Source organism: Balaenoptera ricei, chromosome 1 (assembly GCF_028023285.1).
Source record: "Balaenoptera ricei isolate mBalRic1 chromosome 1, mBalRic1.hap2, whole genome shotgun sequence".
NCBI lineage: Eukaryota > Metazoa > Chordata > Mammalia > Artiodactyla > Balaenopteridae > Balaenoptera > Balaenoptera ricei.
The window spans coordinates 177694402-177717376 of record NC_082639.1 but is presented as its reverse complement, the minus strand read 5'-3'; the positions used below and the strand labels follow the sequence as shown (position 1 = coordinate 177717376).

The 22975-nt window shown below is 41.2% G+C and overlaps 1 protein-coding gene and 1 long non-coding RNA gene across 12 annotated transcripts in view; one reads left to right on the top strand and one right to left on the bottom strand.

Annotated features, from left to right (window-relative positions):
- The window catches only part of ESRRG (estrogen related receptor gamma), a 629476-nt gene that overhangs the window by 581904 nt on the left and 24597 nt on the right, over positions 1-22975 (bottom strand). For 2 of the 11 annotated variants that reach the window (XM_059942519.1, XM_059942554.1), the window contains exon 1: positions 174-284. The exons of 8 other annotated variants lie outside the window; for them this stretch is intronic. The gene's annotated coding sequence lies outside the window, so the exon portion shown is untranslated. Of the gene's footprint in view, positions 1-173; positions 285-21146; positions 21167-22975 lie in introns of those variants that run through there. One more of the 11 variants, XM_059942600.1, reaches the window with a different exon arrangement.
- On the top strand, positions 173-6531 carry LOC132376800 (uncharacterized). The gene is made up of 3 exons (XR_009506417.1): positions 173-361; positions 876-983; positions 5905-6531. It is a non-coding gene; the product is annotated as an uncharacterized LOC132376800 (long non-coding RNA).

Here is a 22975-nt window from a genome sequence, read left to right as displayed (position 1 = left end):
GAACATTGCACATCTTACACACGCCTCCTTTAACTGGGCTCCCGCGACCTCGGGCGGGCGAGGGGGTGCCTGCCGGCGCGCCGGGACCAAGGGCACGGCCCCCCGCTGGGCCCCCGCGGGTGCGGGGCCGGCCTGGCCCCCGGGGTCCGCGTCCCGCGCGGCTGTGCACTCACCGAGCCGGGCGGCCAGGGGCCGAGGGGCGCCCGCCGCTAGCCGGAGCGCCCGGGCGCCTCCCTTTGCTCTTGGTAGCGTCGGTCCGCACTCCCTGTGACCCAGGACGTCATGATGCCTGTCTGTTTTCTCAATGATAACTTGGCAGAAGAAGAGAGAGGCTGCCAGGTTCTCCTCGGGTGGTTACGTGGTATGTGCACGTTTCTGTTTGCATGCCTTTCTCTCTCTCCCTTTTGCAAAATAAATATCTAGATTTCCCCCCCGCAAAAAAAAAAAAAAAAAAAAAAATTCCCGGCACTGTCATGATTTGATTGCATTACTGCGTTGGCATAATTGACGCCTCTGGGTGTGTATTTATGTGTGTCTGTGCGTGGGGTTTTTTTGGTGGGGTTTTTTTTTTTCCCCTTTAAATCCTGCTGTTGCTACTGCCGCTGCAGCCGCCGCCGCTGCGAACGGAAAGCAAGCATGCGTTCATCTTTTGTCTTTCATTTTACCTTCAGGGTGACATTCAGTGCCAACAGCTCCCTTTTGACCGTCGCCAATCCCCGGCTGGGCAAAAGACGTTTTTTAAAACCTGGGGGGAGGGGAAGGAAGAGCCCCCTCGGCCCCGAACGCTGGGGTCTCCATTCCTAACAAGGCCGGACCCCAAACCTACCCGACCCACCGCCCACCCCTGAAAAACCATTTTCCCTTCTACCCACCAGGCCCAGGCAGAGAGGCGGCACCCAGACGGCAAGGAGCATCCACCCGAGGCCAGACACCCCTGCTCTCGGCTCGCACTTGCTGACTTGCATCTCTCAGTTGCATTCCCAGTGTGTAGGCCTCTCACAACTGGAGCTATTTTCGTCTCCCAGAGATGTTCTTTAAAGCCCTTTAAAAATGGGCAGGGGGCAGGGAAGAAAAAGAGAGAGGGACAGAAAAGGCCAAGCCCCTATAAGAGGGGCTTTCTGGACACATCCGGAAATTTGGGGGGCGGGGGCCAGGCATCTGACCCACAAGGGCAGTTTAAAAGGGCAGAAAGGATAACTAGCTTTATTTGAATTCTTCTACAACAGCAAGAAAACTTTTTTTTTTTTTTTAATACAAAGATATTGCTGGTCATTCACTGTATTTGTCATTTCTATAATTAGGTTCTCGGGAATCAGTAGGGAAGTTCTCACAAATAATCCTTAATATTTATTTCTGCAAACATGAGAATGTATTTTAGATGGTGTGGCTATATGACAGGTAAAGCAAAGAGCATGTCTTTTTGTCGTACCTAGTTTGTGTCCTTTGTACATTGTTTGGTATGTTTTCCGTAGCATCTATTAATCATAATATTGTGTATATTAATCACTATGTATGCATTACTGAGGTTTGGCAAATACATGGCCCTTCTTTATCACTGATTCCCCATTTGGAGTAGTAGAATGGGCTTAGGAATTTTTTTTCCCCAAGCCTCTTGTTGACCTTGGTCACCATCATGTATAGGTAAAGTCACTGATTCAAATTCCTAAAAGATGACAGCAGAAGCCAAGGTTGCAAAACATAAAGCATGGAGGAGAGTATCATATCTGAAAAACAAAGCTGATCGGTAGAAAACTTTTGAGCTCATCCAAAATAATCTGCAGCTGCTGTAGGTTTAAAAATAGTTTACCTATTTGAGAGATTGGCTCAGTTTAATGAAAATGGCAAGTCACCTGTTAGGTCTTTTCCCTTTAGAGTCACAGACCACGAATCACTAGCAAATTCCAGAGGGAAGACATTGTAATTATGTAAAGACCATACAGTCCAAATTGGAGAAGAGCCTCACTAAAGTAAACCTAAGGAGGGTCTCAGGACTACTGACTAGTAGACAGATTCCAGAAGTTAAGTCTACCTCACCACCCTAAACAACTGGACATAGCTGTCTGGCTCTACTTATCTGTCTCCTTGGAATGCCCAAAGGATGAATCAGTGCAGACCTGTCCGGCGCTTAGAGGTTATCAGGGTCAAAGATGATTCTGAAGAAGGCAAGGGTCTACTCAGAATTCGAGGAGACATCATCGCACCATGTTACTGGTGACTTTTCAGTAACTCTCCAAGAGGGGCTCATTAATATTCAACCTACCAACCTGGTTCTCCAGCTTTTTTACTTATTAACCTCAGAACTGGACCCTTAAAGACCCACTGCCAAGAGAAAGAACCATAAAAATTTGACTAACTTTAATCCCTTGAAATCCAATTTTTTCTTTTCAGACAATTGCCTTCTGTGCTGTTTGTCACCAATCCACATGCCAGTGAAGGTGACCAAACGGTTTCCTTCCCCAGGGCTGAGCTCTTTGAGCAACTAGTAAAGTGTAGAAGGCAAGGTACTCAAGTTCTCTGGAGGTTTGACTAGATCCCTTCTAAGCCCAGCTTTTCTAAATCCAATTCTGCCTGAGAATGGCTCTCTGTTGTTTATTCAAGTTCAAACTCCTCAGACCACTTTCAGGTCTTTATTTTCTGGCTTCACCCTAAATATAATAGTTAATGTTGTTGGAGCACGTTCAGTTTAACTTCCCAACCAAACCAAAGGGTGTAAAAACACTTACTAAGGTGCATGGAACACACAGAAGGCACTGTTCTAAACTTTACTTGTGTTTGGAACTTGTAAATCTAATTAAATCTTCTCAACAACAATATGAGAGAGGGATTATTGGTATTCCCATTTTACCCAAGGAAACGGAGGCACACAGAAGTTAAGTAATTTGCCCAAAGTTACCCAGCTGGGATTCAAATTCAAGGGCCTTGAGCCCTCATTATCACTCTCTTTGCCTATCTACCCACCTAACCAACTCAACTTGCATCCTAACTAGTCGAATCTTGCAGTCAGGCTGGTCACACATTGCCCATCTCACACCCTCTGTTAACTCCTACTCCAATATCATTGCCCAAGCCTTCAATGTCATTGGTCAAGTCCAAGTTCAAATCCTATTTTGCCCACAAAGTCATTATTTACTATTCTCGAGTGTACTGATCATTGTCTCTCTCTGTTCTGGAATGTTCACTTCTACATATGACATCAATGTTATTTAACCGCTTCAGGGGTTTGCTTTTTTAATCACCACCTCCCAATTCCTTTCTAACAGGATTATGGATTTTTTTTTTTTTCCTGTCTCTTCTGGCTTGCCTAACAAAGTGCCAAGTACAACACAGGCTCTCATAAAATAGCTTCTGATGCACTCATTGACACAAAACTGCCCTCTGGAGAGCTACGATGCCAATGTTCAATTTGACAGAAATTCAAAGTTTTAAGTAGCAACAGTTTTATCCTTTTAACTGGAGAAATGACAAGCTTATTTCTCCATATTTCAGACAGGCCCTAGGAAAAAGCAAGTAAGGCCAAAGGTGAACCTATTTAATTGGAGAAGCATATTCTGATGAGGTAGAACTTAATAACAGCGTGTGTGCTGGAGGTGTTGGGGGGCGGACACATACATAACTGTAGTATTTGGAAGGCAATTGTAAACTTGATTATGACTTTTCAGCTGTTACGAGCCTTTCTCTGTTGGATGTTGAATTTTCTACGTGTCAGGATATTAATTTTCCTGCTTAAAAAGATAGGAAAATAAGTGGGGATGAGTAGTCCCCTGTGATCTTCTCTGGATGTGCTTCTGATCAGCTGTGGGTGACCTCAGGCAAATGATTTCATGATTCTGGGCTTCAGTTTCCTTCTTGCACAAGGAAAGATGTAATCAGCCTAGTAAGACTGGTTTTTTGGAGGATACCAAACATATGCTGGGTAGCTCAGGTAAAATTAACAAAGATCGTATTTCTAACTTCTGAGTATAGTTAAGGGTAGCTCAGAAAAAAATCTGTACACCAAAATATGTTCAAACTTCTTAGCTTTTCCAAGATGGCCGCTTTTATATGAGATAAAATGATTAATAACTGAGTGTACCAGTAGCCGACCAAATCAGCCAAAATGTTATTAGTCATCATTCATGCCTGCCTACAACTTGTTTTCTTCCTACCACAATCAATCAGATTGTTGCACAGACCTCATTTGATGTAAATTGGTCCAACCGTTTTTGCGTTGATGACTTGATCACCTGTAGCTTGAATTAAATCATGAAGTTAGTTGAAGAGCAGTTGGGGGCTAGAACCAGAATGGGACTTCTTACATATTTCCTGATGTAACTAATTTGCATCAAGCCTCTGTCTGTGTTCCCTTCCTTATTTATCCCTATGCATTGAAGACATAACTCATCGACCTTCTCATCAGGTCTTTGTTAGGATAAAGTGAAATAGCAGGAGTGAAAGCACTCTTCCAATACAACGAAATACCATCATGGCAGACGTGCCTCATTTTACACTAGAGTTGTGTTTCTAAAAAAATTTTATAAACTTAGCAGAGCATATAGAGATGAGAATTTAGGTCCCCTGACTAAGGATCTAAGCTGATTTCTACTGTATCTTGCTAGTTATAGGACATCACAAAGTCCTACAGCTAGTTAAGGGTGTAATCAAGAAGACGATACAGGTAAACGGCCCTATCCCAGGCCATTCTTGAAATCAGGGTCCAGACAGTGGGCAAGTATTACAGCTAATCAAATCAAGTGGGACCAACTTCATAAGAACATTTCCTTAAAATAGAAATGTATACCATGCCTCTGACATGAAAGAAAGAAAACAATTTCATATAAGGCAGGGGTCCTCAGCCCAGATTTCATGATTGTTCTAGGGATCCATGGATGAATTGAAAGTCTTGAAGTTGTAGGCAAAATATGTGTGTGTGCCTGTGCATTGTTCTCAAGAGAAGACCCTTAAGTTTCACCACATTCTCAAAAGGGTTCATGACTCCAGAAAGGTTAAGAACCACTGATGTAAGAAGTTTATTTTAAAACTGAACTTAAAAGAGAATAACACATCCATTTAAGCCAAATGTCATGCTGCCTACAACATGGGGAGTATATAATAATCACCAGTATTCAGAATGATGGCCTTGAGGCACAATAAAAGCTTCAATCATCAAAGAAATTTATCTTCAAGGTATTTTACTTAACTGACAAGGGAAAATGGACCAGCCTTTTAGAGAGGTTTGAATACTGAATTAAAATAAGAAAAGCCTTCTGGTTTGGTTTAAGCTGGCTGGACAATGCTCTGGGCGCTAAGAAAGATGGATTAGTGTGGGAAAATACTCATTGTTTCAGGGAGTACAGTTAAGATCCATGGCAGCTGTTAGGTGCCAAAGAATGGGGGCTGTGGCAGAATTGTGGCAGGGAGGTGGGGAAGAGGGATGGGAGGGTATTTGGCAGGAAAGCTGGAATCAACAGACCTTAGTGTCTGACTTGGGCAACTGAATTAATGATAGCACGTCAAAGAGATACAAATAAAGGCTACGTAAAGAAAATAATGAACTTGGTTTGGGATATACAAGGTTTAACGGCCTGTGGAACAGCCATATTCTTCTAAATCTTTCTACCAGGAAAGATTTAGAAGAAATCTGTGGCTGGAGAAATTTATTTGGGAATCATTAGTAAATTGGCAATGGCTTAAACTGGTAATATAGATGAGGGGGGGTTGGTTAGAAGCATCTGAAATAAAATTACATTTATTTGAACAAAACCTAATTTGTAAAATATGAAATTATATTAACACCCAAGGCAAAAGGGTGTTGATGATTTTAAATATTTATGGACACCTGTATTTATACCATAAATTTCTGAATAGGGCGATACATCTCAGATTTTATTTTATACCTGGGGTTTTCTGGATTTCTTTCATTTTAAGGCTCTATTTTCATCTGAGATATTCACTGCCCAGGTTCAGAAGGGAGAAAATTTTCCTTGGCAACCAGGTTCAACTGGAAAAAATAATCAAGATGTCACCTGACGCTACAAGTCACCAGCTATGTTCTCAGCTCTGTGGCCCTGCCAGAAGCTGAACCAGCAGAGGAAACTCAGCGTCATGGAAAGAACACTAAACTTGGAGTCAGAACACAGGAGTGGGGGTCTTCTAATTTCTACCTCTGATGGCTTCTGCGACCCTGGACAAGTCATTGAACTTCTTACAACCTGGATTTCCTCTTTAATAGCTTTCCTACCATCCTCAGGGAAGGATCTTTCAAGCATTGGTGGTTAGGTAATCGTCAAAGGGGTGCAATGACTGGACCCAACCACACGCTTCAAAAGTCACCTTGATGTCAAGATGCCAGCCCCCTCCCCTCCCTGCCAGAGCCCAGCGTGGCCCATCAGGCCTTCCTCTTTACCTCCATCAATGCGCTTCCACGACTATATTTATCATATTTTAATTATGGTTACTACATCTGTCTTTGCTGCTCAGCTGTAACTGCCTTTAGTGTCACACATGTTTCTTTTTATTCTTAGTGCCTAGCACACAGTAGGTGCTCCATAAATGTTCAATGAATAAACTATTATCAAGGGAGAGCATCTGCCTGCATCTGTTCCTATTCCATGAAGTCTTTAGCTAATCTGGGAAATGGAAAAAGCAGGGCCAGCCTTACTGATAGGCCTGAAGCTATAGGGTACGGGTGCTTTGCTTAGAAAGGGCCTCTCTCAGAAAACTCCTACATTTACTGTTAATTAAGCTGCTTTATGTGTACAGTTATTATAAGGGAATAAAGTATGTCATTTCCCCATCATATTTAAGCTTAAAATGCAAAACTGCCTCTCCCTCCAAAAAAAATGTAACACTGACTTCATTTGCCACTCATACAGAAATGCTGCATACCAGGTTTTACCAGAAAGCTAAGGAGAGGAAAAAGAGGGTGGGGGAAGCATTGTGAGCCTAAAGAAAAGTTGAATGGCTGTCACGGTGTGGTGGAAAGGACCAAGAAAAACAGAACCAATGTCCTGTTTCAAATTCCTTAGGAAATATCTTAAGCTCTCTATGATCAGTGATTGCATCTTTAAAATGGGTTCATACTATTTAAGTATCAGAGTTATTGGGAAGATTAAATGCACATGAAGGCACAATGCCTTGTCCAAACAGGCAATTGATAAACAAAAATTCTCCTCCCTCCCCTCCATCCCTCCCTTTCTTCCTTCTTTCTTGTTTTCCTTCCCAGAAGAAAAAAAGAATCTAACTCACCGATTTCTAACAGCGATCTACTTGGAAGCTTTTCTTTCTTTATTTTTTAAATTATTATTATTTTTTTTAACATCTTTATTGGAGTATAATTGCTTTACAATGGTGTGTTAGTTTCTGCTGTACAACAAAGTGAATCAGCTATACATATACATATATCCCCATATCTCCTCCCTCTTGTGTCTCCCTCCCACCCTCCCTATCCCACCCCTCTAGGTGGTCACAAAGCACTGAGCTGATCTCCTTGTGCTACGCAGCTGCTTCCCACTAGTTATCTGTTTTACATTTGGTAGTGTATATATGTCAATGCTACTCTCTCACTTCGTCCCAGCTTACCCTTTCCCCTCCCCGTATCCTCAAGTCCATTCTCTATGTCTGTGTCTTTATTCCTGTCCTGCCCCTAGGTTCTTCAGAACCTTTTTTTTTTTTTTTTTAGATTCCATATATATGTGTTAGCATACGGTATTTGTTTTTGTCTTTCTGACTTACTTCACTCTGTGTGACAGACTCTAGGTCCATCCACCTCACTGCAAAAAACTCAATTTCATTTCTTTTTATGGCTGAGTAATATTCCATTGTATATATGTGCCACATCTTCTTTATCCATCCATCTGTCAGTGGACACTTAGGTTGCTTCCATGTCCTGGCTATTGTAAATAGAGCTGCAATGAACATTCTGGTACGGAAGCTTTTTTCTTGACCAGGCTGCTGAAAAGGAGGATCACAGGGGTTGGTTTAAAGCAGTGGTCTCCAAACTTTGCCGTATACTGGAATCACTTGGAAAGCTTTTCCTGATGCTCAAGTCACAGCCCACAGCAACAAAGTCAGAATGTCTGGGTTGGAGACAGGCGACAGTATGTTTTTAAAACTCCCAAGTGAATCTGGTATGCTCCCAAGTTTGGGAACCACTAGCTCATGTAAAGAAATGGGCCTGTGATTCGTTACTTTAGCTGATTGGAGCCTGATACTAATAAGGCCCGGGGTTTGGATTCCGATCCAGGAGGGCAGCTCTTCACTCTCTCACAGACGCTGAATGTTCATTCTTTCTCCTTCAACGCTCCTTTGGCAAGCTCTTTATAAATGAACCCCAGACAGGGTAATAACTGTGGACTGGCTCATCCCAGGTTCCAAAAAAGCGAATAAAGAAGCACATAAGACACCTGTATTTGGAGGACTCTACAGTTCAGAAAGGCATTAACACTGGGTATTATTTAACCCTTACAACAACCCCACCTAGTTGGCGTTCTTATGATGCCCAACTTAGAGATGATGAAACCAAAAATAAGGAAAGTTCAATTTGCTGAGGGACAAAGTGGCAGATGCAGGTCTCATACTTAGGTCCAGGGTCCCAGAATGGAGGCATTTTCCCTGGACTGTTCTGCCTCGGAAGCCCTAGTGATCATCAGTCAGCAGGGTTGTATGCACATTTGAGGGTTGGTTTAGAGCTATGGTGGCTGCTCTGGCTTATTAGGAAAGAAGAAGAGGGAGGAAGAGGGAGGGAGGGGGAGGGAGGGGGGAAGGAGGAAAAGGGGAGGGAGGGAGGAAGAGGGGAGGGAGGGAGGGTGGGAGACGGGAGGGAGGAAGGAAGAGGAAGGGAGGGGGAGGGAGGGAGGAAGAGGGGAGGGGGGAAGGAAGAGGGAGGGAGAGGGGAGGGGGAGGGAGGGAGGGAGGAAGAGGGGAGGGAGGGGGAGGGAGGGGGAGAGAGGAAGAGGGAGGGAGGGGAGAGGGGAGGGAGAGGGGGGAGGGAGGGAGGGAGGGAAGAAAATATTTGTAAATATGTTTGAGTTAAATAGGTTTCTTTCTCCAGGCCTTTTCAAATTATTTAATATGCTAACAAGCATTATAAATCTCTAAAATGTATTTCCCAACTTATTAAATAGTGAAACACTTTTTAAGCTCAGCATTTCTTAGGACTAATGTCCCATGGAATGCTATTCCATAAAAGCTGCCCTGGCTGTCCTCACTTCCCTCAGGATTTTGTTGAAGTGTTACCCTCTCAGAGAGGAGCCCCCTAAGAGAAAGACAAATATCATATGATATCATTCATAGGTGGAATCTAATTTTTAAAAAAGATTTTTGTTTGCAAAATAGAAACAGACTTACAGATATTGAAAACATACTTATGGTTACCAAAGGGGAAACGTGGGGGGGGTGATAAATCAGGAGCTTGGGATGAACAGACACACACTACTATATATTAGATAGATAACCAACGAGGACCTACTGTAGAGCACAGGAAACTCTACTCAGTATTCTGGGATAACCTATATGGGAAACGAATCTGAAAAAGAATGAATATATGTATATGTATAACTGAATCACTTTGCTGTACACCTGAAACTAACACAACATTGTAAATCAACTCTACGCCAATAAAAATAAAATATAAAAAAAACTAAATCACCACCTGCTCCCCAACCCACTCCTCCCCACCTGCTTCTCCTGCTTTGTTTTCCCTGTAGCCCTTAACGGCTTCTAACATACTTTGTAACTGACTTATTTATTCCCTTTACTGTTTGCCTCGCCCTCTATGTCTGGATGCTGTATGAGACATGGCATTTTCTGGCTATTTTTTTCCCAGTGAGATCTCCAGCACCTAGAAGCATAACTGGCCCAAAGTAGGTGTTCAATAAATATGTATTAAAGGAATGAATGAAGGTACAAAAAGAAATATGCCTGGAAGAATTCAAATGAAGGAAACTTCTCCACAGGTATGTCCCCTTTAAGGAAATCTTTTCTAATTCTATTTATCGCTTACAATGATCTAATGAAGTGAATATGATCCCTACCTTATAGAAAGATAAAATGAGAATTAAAGCAATTAGACCTGTATGCAGAGCAAAAAAATGGTTAAGCCGAAATACTGTGAAACTGGAATTGATTCTTTTTAATTTTCTGTGTAATTATTGTGAGATAAAGTATATATGGTGGATGTTTCCAACAGTATACGTGAAATCTACTAGAAATGTGGACAGCCATGAATTAATTGCACAGAGGTCTAATGTATCAGGCCCAGAAACTCTTTTGCATTTACCAAACCAGACCAAGCTAAGATATAAAAATTCAGCAGACCCCTGATATAGCAATGTTCATCATTGCTGGATTCAGATTCTCCATAGGTCAAATCATACTCTGAGAAATGTTCTATAGAATTCTAATGGCAGTCAGCCTGTAGCACAGGTGTAGTTGGGTCCTCCCCCACCATTTCACAAAGGCTCTACTGTATAATAACAACGCTTGGCATCAATGTAGAGCTGTTCTCTGGTAAAGGTCAAAGTGTTGTGAACAATTCAAATATACGCAGGAATGATGCTGGTCCATGGAGCTCAGAAAATGACCCAATTGACTCCTCTCCAAACACAGAGAGTAACGATGAAGTGGAGAACACATAGTAATAATGTCGGATGAATGCTCTGCTCCTCTATGTTTTTCTTTTTATCCAGAAAAACCATATTTATGAAGGGATGCTGTTTTAGTAATGAAAGTGGTTTTATTAAACACACCAGAAACTACAAATCCAAATGAGCATTTCCCTACAAAACAGTCACTTGGGGAGGCTACGTAATTACCTCACCGAGCCTGTGATTGCTCTAAACATTTGGGGAATTCCTCTTTTAAAATCATCAGCTGGTTTAGGACACACACAAGAAAACCAATCTCATTCCTTTATGGCTGCATTTTATGTAACAAAAATACCACATTTCAATCCCAGGCAAACTTGGTTGGTCAATGTAGTGGGTAACAAACTGGCTGCCCATCTGAATCTCCCAGGCGTTTATTAAGGACACGGAATGCCAGGCTGACCCCGATTCGCTTTGCAGTGGGTCAGGGCTGGGAATTGGGAGTCTGTTTTTAAGAAACCACCCCAGGTGATTCTGATGCATCCGGTTTTCTTTGCGAACTGTGGGTTTGAGTACCTTGCTGTTAAGACAGCCTGAGCCAGTGAACCTTCCTCTACTGTCTGGCCACAAAGCCTGAACCTCTAACATCCAATTATTCATTCACTCACCCAACATCTATTGAGTCCTTACTATTTTGTTTTACAAAGAGGGAACTGTTGGCAATAAGAAGTTGAGTAAAAGAATGTGGAAGGTTAGGTCAGAAACAACCCTATTGGACACATCCTCTTTCTCACCATGCTCTCTTGGTCAACCTCATAGCTTCAGTCTTTGCCTTGGAAATAGTCCAAAAAAGAATAAAGAGTGGACTCCAGCATAAAATTGCCTGGAGTCAAACCCTTGCTGACCACTTCATCAGGTGACCTGGGGCAAGTTACTTATCTGTTTTGGGCCTGATTTCCCCATCTGTGAGAGGAAGCTGATCATAGTACCTTTCTCCTGGGGATGCTGAGAGCCTTAAGTGAGACAAGGCATACAAAATGTTTAGCACAGAGTTCACAGTTTTCAATAACTATTAATTATTATTATTTTTAACACTTATACATTAATAATTCTTAGATCATAAATTCTACATCTGAAATCCCAACCTCCTTGCTTATCATTAATACATAAAAACTCAACACCATTTCAAACTGACCAGATACAAAGTTGAATTAATATTGGCCCAACTTCTCAAATTTATTCTATTCTGCTCCCAATCTTGGTTCAAGGTATCAATTATCCATAGGGTCATTCAGTCCCCAAACCAAATGTACCTCAGATTCTTTCTCCTACCTTACTCTATGCCAACAAATACATATCCATCCACATGCACTTCACTTGGTTATCAATTCATGTTGATTCCATCTCAGCAATTTTTCTTTCCACTCTTGTGTGTATGTGTTTCAAATTAACGTTTATTAAGATGTTGCTACATGCCAGGTCTAAATGCTGTACATGCATCAATTCATATAAATCTTACAACAACTTATGAATTAAGTGCTATTATTATTTCCATTGTAAAGATGTAAAAACTGAGGCACGAAGAGATTAGGAAATTTGCTGGGATTCAACCAGCAAGTAACTCTGGAAACTGAGAGTCAATCCTGGCAGCATGGCCCAGAGCTGTGCTCTTCACCACTATACAGGACTAATTCTAATATTTTTAAAATAATCATATGTGTTGCATTCTCAGCATGGTATATCCTCATGACAATCCTATGACATAGATGCTGCTAAAACTCCTCTTTTGCAGGTGAGGAAACCGGGGCCCACAGAGTATGAGCTGCCACTTCTCAAGTTCAGGTTTCCCTTGAGTATTGCCTGGGCTAATGAAATTACCTCTCACCCCTTCTGTACAACTCCCAGTTGAAATCTGGCCAATTACTTACACTCAGATCTAAGAATAATCTTTCCAAAGCTTAGATCTTGTCATTTATTATTTAAAAATAATTTATTTAAAAACAAACTGTATTCCAAGCAATATTTTTCTAATCCATCATTCACACACCCAAGGTAATCTGACATGGATGTGTCTACAAGAAGCTCTTGGTCTTTGGAGGAGGCTGGTGCATAAACAGATAACTTCTTCAATGTATAGTATGTGCACTATACAGGTGCACAGAAGACGGCCCCTAACGCAGCAGGGCATGGGATGGGGTCAAAGAAGGCCAAGCATGAGCTTGGAGGATTAGTAGAATCAGCCAGGCAGCTGATAAGGTAGAGAAAAGGAGAATAAAGAAGAGAGGGCCTTGATGAATGAAACTGAAGAAGACAGATAAATAGAAAGATACCCCATGTTCACGGAGTGGAAGAATTAATAATAAAATGTCCATACTATTCAAAGTAATCTATAGATCCAATGCAATTCCTATCAAGATTCCAGTAGCACTTTTTACAGAAATAGAAAAAAAAAACAAAAACCTAAGATTCATATGGAACCATAAAAGACCCCTAATAGCCAAAGCAATCCTAGGAAAAAAAAGATGGAGGAATCAGGCTCCCTGACTTCAGACTATACTACAAAGCTATGGTAATCAAACAGTATGGTACTGGTCTAAAAACATACACATAGACCAATGGAACAGAACCAAGAACCCAGAAATAAGCCCATGCATAAACAATGAACTAGTATTTGACAAGGGAGCCAAGAATACTCAATGGAGAAAAGACAGTCCCTTTAATTAATGGGAAAATTTGATGTTCACATGTAAAAGAATGAAACTGGACCCCAATCTTACACCACTCAGAAAAATTAACTTGAAATAAATTAAAGACTTAAATGTAAGAGCTGAAACTGTGAAACTCCTAGAAGAAAACATAGGGAAAAAGCTCCTTGACACTGGTTTTGGCAGTGACTTTTATGGACATGACACCCAGAGCACAAGCAACAAAAGCAAAAATAAACAAGTGGAACCAGAACCACATCAAACTAAAAAGCTTCTGCAGAGAAAAAAAAATCAACAAAATGAAAAGGCAACCTATGGACTGGGAGAAAATATTTGCAAACCACATATCTGATAAAAGTTAATTTCCAAAATATATGAGAAACTCATACAACTCAATAGAAAAAACAAATAATCTAATTTAAAAATGGGCAAAGAACCTGAAGAGACATGTTTCCAAAGAACATATTCAAAAGGTCAACAGGTATCAATACAATCAATCAATATCACTAATCATGAGGGAAATGCAAATCAAAACTACATGAGATATTACCTCACACACATTAGAATGGCTATTACCAAAAGAATAAAAGGTAACAAAAGTTGGCAAGAATGTGGAGAAAAGGAAACCCTTGTACACTGTTGGTAGGGATGTAAATTGATGCAGCCATATGGAAAACAGTATGAAAGTTCCCTAAAAAAATTAAAAATAGAACTACCTTAAGATCCAGCAATTCCATTTGTGAGTATGCATCTGAAGAAAATGTAATTACCATCTCAAAGAGATATCTGCACCACTATGTTCACGGAAGCAGCATTTAAAATAGCCAAGACATGGAAACAATCTAAGTGTTTAATTATATATATAATATATTATAATATAATATAATAATATAATGTATAATATAAATATGATTATAATTATATACGTATTATTATTCAGCCATTAAAAAGGATATACTGCCATTTGCAACAACAGGGATGAAACTTGAGAGCATTATGCTAAGTGAAATAAATCAGACAAAGACGGAGAAATTCCACTTGTATGTGGCATATAAAAACATGGAAGCAAGAGGGAGGGGATATGGGGATATACGTATATGCATAGCTGATTCACTTTGTTATACAGCAGAAACTAACACACCATTGTAAAGCAATTATACTCCAATAAAGAGGTTAAAAAAAAAAAACCCAAAAAACCATGGAACTCATAGAAACAGAGGATAAATTGGTGGTTGCCAGGGGCAAGGGGTTAGTGATGGGGGGAAATGGGTGAAGGCAGTCAAGGAGTACGAACTTCCAGTTATAAGATGAATAACTTCTGGGGATGTAATGCATAGCACGGTGACTATAGTTACCAATACAGTACTGTATATTTTAAAGTTGCTAAGAGAGTAGATCTTGAAAGTTCTCACCACCAAAATCAAAAAATGGTACCTATGTGAGGTGATGGATAGTATTAACTAAGCTTATTGTGGTAATTATTCTGCAATAGATATACATATCAAATCATTATGTTGTACACTGTAAACTTATACAATGTTATATGTCAACTATATCTCAATAAAGCTGGGGAAAATTTTTAAATAAAATAAAAAAGAATAGAGGGCTTTCTTGGCAGAGGGGAAAATATGCTGTGAGTAGAGACTCCAGATAATTCTGTGCTGTTCAGCGGGGCTTCTGTCATTCTATGTTGAAGGGTTTAAGGACCCAATGTGGAAGGCTTGGGTTGGAGATGTGTCTTGAAGCTTGGTTTATGCATAAGCACACAGTTCTGATAAGTTTCCTACTGTATTATGTTTTCTTGGGCTTGCTGATGGGAAGAACAGGCTAAAGCATCCTCCCTCTGCTGGCATTGCTGGAATCTGAAAGGTGAAGCAGAGAGTAAGAAATCCTCCGCCAGTTTATGCAATCTGGACGTCATGCCGCAATGGGCAGCAGGTGAAGGATTTTAAAGGGGAAGGACATGATTGTATTTATGTCAGAGAATGATTACATGCGTGACTAATGCCACTCCTTGCCTCACAATCTTAAAGTGGCTTCCTCATGCCCAAAGAAGGAAGTGTAATCTCTTCTGCATTGCAGGAAGAAACCCCAAGCGTAAAGGCCTGGAGATACCCGCCTATTTGCTCTGTTCAAGAAACATCAAGTGGACCCAAGTGGCTGAGGCAGAATCAGAGGTGGGACAGCACAGGGCACTGGAAAAAGACAGGGGATGAGATCAGAGAGATGAGAGTTCTGAGCAGAGGAGCAACTTGATCTGACTTATTTTGAAAAAAGAAAAAAAAAATCCCTGTTTGCTCTGATCCTGGATGCTATCACAAAATAATACACAGTGATTGTTACTAGAACAAGGCTCTGCACACAAAACATTCTGGGACGCTGCTCTTCCCTCAGTGCCTATTCCTTTTTAAGCTTCACAAATTCTGACATCTATCACATACTTATCTTTGACTCAAGAGGAAAATGAAATCAGAGACAGGACAGCCTCTTTCATCCCCTGGAGCCCCTGTGAACAGTGCTGGTGTGGATGGCACATTTTGAGAGCTGAGTGCAGAGGGCTGGTACCTAGTGAACTGGTGAAAGCCCTGGAGGCCACTGTTTAAAACACAATGACATACACACTACTATATATAACACAGATAACCAACAGGGACCTACTGTATAGCACAGGGAACTCTACTCAATATTCTGTAATAACCTATAAGGGAAAAGAATCTGAAAAAAAAATATATATGTATATATGGCTGAATCACTTTGCGGCACACCTGAAACTAACACATTATTGTAAATCAACTATACTTCAATTTAAAAAAAAACCCACAATGACACAGGAGGGGAGCACATAATAAGCCACCATCAGCTTGTAGTCAACATGGCAAAGTAGAAAATGTCACAGAGCTTCTATTCAGAAAATCTGGCTTCTAGATGTGGCTATATCACTTTCCAGCTGAGTGACCTTGGGCAATTCAACTGTCTGAGACTCATTTCCTCAATGGAGGTGATTCCTGCCTCACCAGTTGAGGGGGAGATAAATGAGATCAAAGGGGCAAAGCGCTTTGTAAATGATAATGGACTAGGTAAGAGTGAGACTTCATTATCTTCTCAGCTGATTAGTCCCCTAGCAAGGTTTTGAAGCCAGAGAACTGCAGTGTCTTGAAGTGGAGACAGAGGTAGGAAAGAGTCTGGAGCAGCAAGTGTTGGGTGGCACAGGGCACTGGGTTTCAGTATAAGGAAGAAAACAGTGACATCATTATGAAAAAGACAGGTATCCCCATTCATCATACTTTTCACATCGGATATTTTGAATTTTGCAATAAAAAAAAGTGTTATAAACTCTGTGATTTGAGATTCATCTTAAAACTCTTCCCTACAGATGAGGCTTCTTGGGGAGGAACAAATCTTGGGAAAAGTTCACATGATGGGTTAGTCTCTAGGAAAGTGCTTTTGAAGCATCACAGGTTAAGCATGGCTCCGTGCGAATTCAGTTGGATAATTAAAGTGCAATATCCCATCTAGTTCCTCGTCTTTGTGACCCTCTCATTCCCAAAGAGACCCCATCAGAGCCACATGCAAATTCAGATCCATTCCAAGCGTGATCTCCATCCTGTTCTCTAGTCAGGGGCAGTCTAAGAGGGCTCAATATCATGTCATAATAATCATTTTCCTGGTCTTATACTCACCGGGTATCCTACTTTCAGTAACTGAACTCCTTGTTTCTATAATCAGATCTCCACTTTGCTCTAGGCATAACCCTAATAACCAATTTTTTAAAAAAGCTAGCATTTGTTGCACTCTTAGTGTGGTTCAGACATGTGCTAAGTGTTTTATTATTTTGAACACCACAATACCCTTACAAGGTAGGCACTATCTCATTTTTAGAACTTTACAGAAGTTGGAGTATAGAGAGATTAAATAACTTGGGCAGAGCCATGAGTTAGTAAAGGGCGGGGCCGGGATTTGGGTTGAGTTGTTCTTCTCCTGATCCTTAATCAGCAAGTTCTGGGTACTTGAACCTGGCGTCTGAATGCTGGCCCTGTGCAGGGGTCCAGGTTGCTGCTGATTGGTCTTCCTTGGACTCCCTGGCTGGCTGAAATAGCCACCAACCATACACCACTCTCTGAACTTCTCTGACGCGCGGAAGCGCCTTCCCGTCTCCATGGTAACAGATTCTGCGCACTAGTCTCCTGCTTAGACTTCTTCCCCCCACCTACACGCAATCCGCCAGCCCCTGCCTCATCCTAGTGGCCCACCTGTAGTCTCAAATCTCAGTTTTTCTGTCCCATGATTTCCAACCATGTGACGTTGTTGGGCTACGTGACCTTGAAGTCTCCTAGGGATAAAGGCTAGAGGTTTCATGAAGTAGAAACTAATAAAAATACTCACCTTCACGTTATTTCACATTCTAGATAAATAAACCTTGAGACCACGCACTTACCATTTTAAAAACTAAATCAGTGGCCAAATTAGATTATGGTGAATTCATCTGGCTATGTAAAAATTAAACATTAATGCAATATCCCCAAATTGAAAGGCTTAATTGCTAAGGAATACAAAAATATGCTTTCTTCCAAAGACCAAAACAAACAAAAACAATAACAACAACAAAAACCCCTGAGATTAGGTAAAAGTCTTTAAATGTAATAGACTCTGAGCAATAGATTTCAAACAATTTTCAAGCAAGAAAACCACTGTTTTTGAAAATAGTAATATTTGGGATCGTGATATATGAGATGAAAGGGGAGCTTCTTTGACTGAATGGCAGTCTTCAAGCCAGACTTCCCCCGGGGTAGACCCTCTCTGCTTCACCACAGCTCAGGAAGCCCCTCGGCTTTACACCTCACGCACACACACACTCACACCACCCAGCCTCAGTGGGCTTGTTTCTAAGTGATTCTATGACTAGCTCCTGAAAGTATTTGGTTAAGTACCGACTGAGATGGCAGGGTTGCAAAAGCCATTGATGGTTTTGGTTTAGGCACAGGTAATAACAGAAAAAGAAAAGCTCTGAATCATCTAGGATAAAAAGCCGCACTTATCAAGAGAGCGGTTTTTGGAAACAAAAATTCCTTTAGCATTCCTCTTGGTAACATCAAGTCTCCTGTCCCAAGCTGCTAGGCCAGCCTTAAGTTTGCTGACATGAGACACTTGGCTTTGAATTTTGCCACCCTCCCCCGTGATCATAACCCAGTCTCCAGCCTTACTGCCTTAACCTTGACAAGCTCCTTTGCCTGACTTTGAATTGTGCCAAACTCACTCCTATCACTCTGAAGTGGAAAACACTGTAAAAATTCTTTTTGGCAAACAATTTTTCTGAGTTTTATGCTGTTACCATGTTCTGTGAGCCTATCATGGTTTAAAAATGGGTCTTCCCTCCCCTCCAGTTACCACCTACCCAGAACTGAGAAATTTAAAAGACTGAAACAATTAATACAGTTTTAAAAGATCTGGGTGTATTGATTAGACTGATCATTTTCCGCATATTAATCCGTTTTGCAAGCTAAGCAGAGATATTACAGCAGAACTCAGACATCAGTAATTTCAATATCCTCTGGATGATGTTAATAGTCTGGCTTATCTAGAACTTGGAAGAAAAAAAACTCTGTTATGTTACATCAGAAAAATTAAAGATAAGTAAATAACAGTAATTCAAATCTCCTCTTCCTAAAAACACTTGATAAGACCCCTTGCTTATGTTCACCAGCCCCTGCGTGACTCCGACTTTTCTGCCCTGGATTAACAGCTTAGGTGGCATTAATTTATTAGTGATGACATTACCCAGCATTCAAAGTACACCCAAAACTTATTCATGACAATCAAATGCCAATACTTCCTTGATAGAGAGTCCTATATGATTTCTAGTCGCCCCCTTCTGCTTGGAAGCTGAAACTTATACATAGATATCGCACTTTTTTCCCTCTTGGCTTAGTCTGTAAAGTTTGTTTTATTAGGCCACCGACATAGGAAAAGGTACAAGTTCTTCTAAATAGTTGCATTTAAATGCATATATGAACATTTCACTGTAGCTAGTGGTACTGGAAGTTCACAGAGAAGTTACCTATTAGATATACGGTCTGTTTCTATGTCCAAACTTAATGCTGAAATGTATTTTTAAAAAACCCCCTTAAAATTCACTGTGAGCTACTTATGCACAAGGGCCATGGCACCGGCCTACATACAATTATTTAAGACGTTATAAAGAGTGTTTTCTGTCTTTCTTATGCTTGGAAATAGATTTTATGACTGCTGAGTCAGAGCCAAAAAATATAATTTGATGCCATAAAATACTACCTTTTCCTTTGGCTGTGGAAATTTATATGTACATATTTATGTCCTTATATAGATAAAAATCTTCATAAACAGAGTGGCCCATTTGAGATGAACTCTATTTAAAGCATGTCGTTACCGACTCTGATAATATTACCGCTGTGCTTTAAAAAATTCAGTACTTCCCCATAACTTACCAAATTAAAAACAGATACCCCAAACTGGCATTCAGGCCTCTCCACAGTGTTTAAAAATCTTTCCTGGCTTTTCTCCTAATTCTTTACCATACAAACGCTTAAACTACTCAAACAAAACCAGATAGAGCTGCCACCATGTCCAAACCTTGGACTCTCTCTCAAGCTCTAGCACTATTTCCATTCATCAAAATCCCAGACATCCTTCAAATCTCTTCCTAAATGCTACCTCCTCGTAGCCATTACCCATCTCCTCCTATATGTATAATTTCTCCACCACTTGGACTTCCAGAGTTCATTACAGCTTTCTGATGGTATTTGTCAGAACTCTGTTTAAATAAATCTCATGGATCTTCAAAAAATTATTACACTAATCTATTTACAACAGATTGCATGGGCACATATGTTAAACTGTGATACCTGGTAGCCCATACCCAAAAATGCAATGGGATAGTCTAAAAGACAAGGACTTTATCCATCAGACTGATTTTGGACAACAGCAAGTGCACAAGAGCAAAGCATCAGCTTGATTTTTCCACCAAGGTGCTTCGGAATGAATGTCTATAAACCAGGGAAGAGAATATTCCAAGACAATGAGAGTCACCTTCCATTTAGATGCTATGCAAGGCATTTAAAATGCTATGCAAGGCATTTTAAGGGGTTTTTTTACATGGACATTGAGCAAAGCCACAAAGGAAATTGGCTACAAACCTACACTCTGTTCCAAATACTCCTTTCAACACCTACAGGTCCAGATTCAGAGACCATCCCAAGCCCAGGCAAGAAGTATGAAGCCAAGGTCCTTTTCCTTACAATCAAATGCATTCAGATGTGTCTGCTTGCTTATGTTCTGGATTGAACTAGATGAAGCACCCATTAGTTCTGTATATATCATCAGAGAAGCTTGGGAAATAGCAAAAATTCTTAATTTTTAATGGTGGTGAAGGGGGATACTCTCACCAGGTAGCATATCAAAAATCTACCTAAGCACTTTCCTAAACTACACATTTCCCCATATCACCAGACACACCCCTGCCTTGGGGCCCAGGGGAGGTGGCTTTCATCTCCTCCACCTGCCCTCATAGCCAAGGGAGCCAAGTATTCTAGGTGGAAGGAAGTCTAAAGTCACCTGATGTTCAAGAAAAAAAATGGGGGACTGAGTTAGGTGAAGTTAGCAAAGTTAAAAAACGTGAGTGGAAAAAAGGCCAAAAAAATCAAAGAGGCTAGCAGCAAAACAGCCATAGTTCATGACTCATAGCTCTGGTGTTAGGGAACTCTAAGAGATTTTCATTTCTGGCTTCCAGAACACACCATATCCTTCAAGGGTCTTTCAAATGAGGTGGGCGAACTCTGATCTTTTTAAAGGGTAAATCATCCCTGTTCAATTAGTTTCTAATTCCAGGCCACTTCACGTAGCCTACTTTATTGCTCACTAGAGAGCTGTCCGTGGCCACATCCTGGAGTCCGTGTGCCAGCCTCCTCTTCATCAGCTCAGACGGGAACCACATGGCACACAGGCTGCCGACCCCACCCAGCCTAGGGATCCACGGCAGACGCAGCTGATCAATCATGGCGACCTGTCATGCACACACCAAACAGGGTCTCAGACTGTGCTCAACGTAGCACTCTGAACAGCAGCTACCAGTTGATCAGAGTGACTTGAAACCACTCTACCACCTCTGTGTTAAGGAAATCCCTTCAAATCACCTAGACTTGTCTGTTTGGGCTTCCAATACACAACTGCTTTCACCACTCTGTGCTCTTGATTCACAGAACTACAGCTTGCTCATAACCATAGCAAACCTTTGCCTGTTTGGCTTTTTCTTGATCTCATCCTCCAAACCTAGCTTACTGTTGACCACAGGAAATCGCACTTTGATTTTTGTCATGAATTCTCAGTCTCCAAGCCATTGCACGCATCTGATCTTGAATTTTACCCAAGTGACTCCTGGCTTTAGTTTTTTTCCCTGTTACTCAGCCCTACATCCATTCCCATCTTTTCATGAATGCCATTCAGGGTTAGAGGGAAATGTCCAAGTTCTTCCAGAAGAGTCCTGATTTTTGTTTGTCTGTTTGTTTGCTCCAGTGTGCAGCTATACAAGAAAGTACCCTAGGGCCAGGTCCCTATTTAAGAAGTAAGATGGAAGTCAGTCATTGGAGATGGAGCCCAAGATGACACAAAGACTGGCAAAGACAAGGCTCAAGGAATTGCCTTGGGCCCCTTCTTTCTTCCCTTCCAGCACGCACCTGGAGAAACATTAAGCCTCCATGGATGGTATTAGCTCAGGAGCCTGCCACACCCCCTACCACATGGGGTATGACCACGCCAGCCTTCTTAGCACCCAGCTCTCCAAAACAAAAGGTCAAGATTTTGATACACTACTGTTAAAAGGTCACTAAGTCCTGCTGGAGACTATAAAGTAGGGTGGACTCTTCAGCTGAACTTAACAAATGGATCATCCCAACAGGGATTCACACAATTTCAAAATTTATGTACAGATTAGTCCATGGCATTCAAAACGGTGGGAACTATGTAACTAAGCCAAAGAAGAAAAAAGAAAGGCATCTTCTAAAGGTTTACAAGATTTCATAAACTTTAGAACTTTTTCAGAGCAAAAAGCTTCTAGCAAGAAGACGTCTCTGAATTGGAATTCCTTAGGTACCTCCCTTGGGCCACAGATTCCCCTGAACAACCTCCCAAATTTTTAGCTGCTGGCTCTAATAAACACACATACATGTCACCGATATCTCCCCCAAAGTGGGGTAGTTTGGGAGGGCTCTGAAAATCAGTGTGGAAAATTAAAGATGGCCACAAGGTATTTGTTCTTTTTCTCAATGAAGAGACAATAGCTCTATCCATTGAATAAGAGCTATTAAAATTTAACAGTAATGACATTATGGAACTTCCAAAGCTGAGTCATAAAAAAACTTTGCAGCTTCTATCTAGGTCTCTTGAAATATTCTCTCTTGAGACATTCCCTCTGAGAATCTAGCCACCATACTATAGGAAGCCCATGCCACAAGGAGAAGCCATATGGCAGACACTCAGGTTGACAGCCCCACCTGAGCCCCTAGACAACAGCCAGCATCAACTGTCAGCCATGTGAGGGACCCATTTGACCTACTTCAGGTAACCACAGCCTTAGCCAACCTCTGAAGGCAACTGCAGAAGAGACCCCAAGAACCAACTGTCCAGCCAAGCTCTTCCCAAATTCCAGTTCCACGAAATTATGAGGGAAACAAAGTGGTT